This window comes from Hylobates moloch, unplaced genomic scaffold, assembly GCF_009828535.3.
Source record: "Hylobates moloch isolate HMO894 unplaced genomic scaffold, HMol_V3 SCAFFOLD_1, whole genome shotgun sequence".
Classification (NCBI taxonomy): Eukaryota; Metazoa; Chordata; class Mammalia; order Primates; family Hylobatidae; genus Hylobates; species Hylobates moloch.
The window spans coordinates 103,763,724-103,764,288 of record NW_026652276.1 but is presented as its reverse complement, the minus strand read 5'-3'; positions in this window follow the sequence as shown (position 1 = coordinate 103,764,288).

Genomic DNA, 565 nt, shown 5'->3' with positions numbered 1-565 from the left:
TGGGGGAGGTGGACCTGCTGGGCAGGGCTGCACTGAGATGAGGCCAGCAGGACAGAGCTTCATGCCCAGAGGCCAAACTTCAGGGACTTTGCAAATAAGACTTTGCCTCTGGGCAAACACAGCTCCAATCAGCTTTTTGCTCAATACCTACCATGATTCCTACAACTCAATAATAAAAAGACAAATAAACCAATTAAAAAATGGCCAAAGAAACTGAGCGGACATTTAGAATAGAGAACGAAGATATAAAAATGGCCAATAAATGTGACTAGGGGGCGGTATCTCACGGCTGTGATCTCGGCACTTTGTGAGGCCAAGGCAGGAGGATCGCTTGAGGCCAGGAGTTTAAGACCAGCTTGGGCAACATAGCGAGACCTTGTCTCTACTTAAAAAAAAAAAAAAATTAGCCAGGGATGGTGGTGTACACCTGTAGTCCCAGCTACTTGGGAGGCTGAGGTGGGAGAATTGCTTGAGCCCAGGAGTTTGAGGCTGCAGTGAGCTATGACTGTGTTACTGCACTCCAATCTGGGCAAGGGAGCAAGACTGTGTCTCAAAAAAAAAAAAA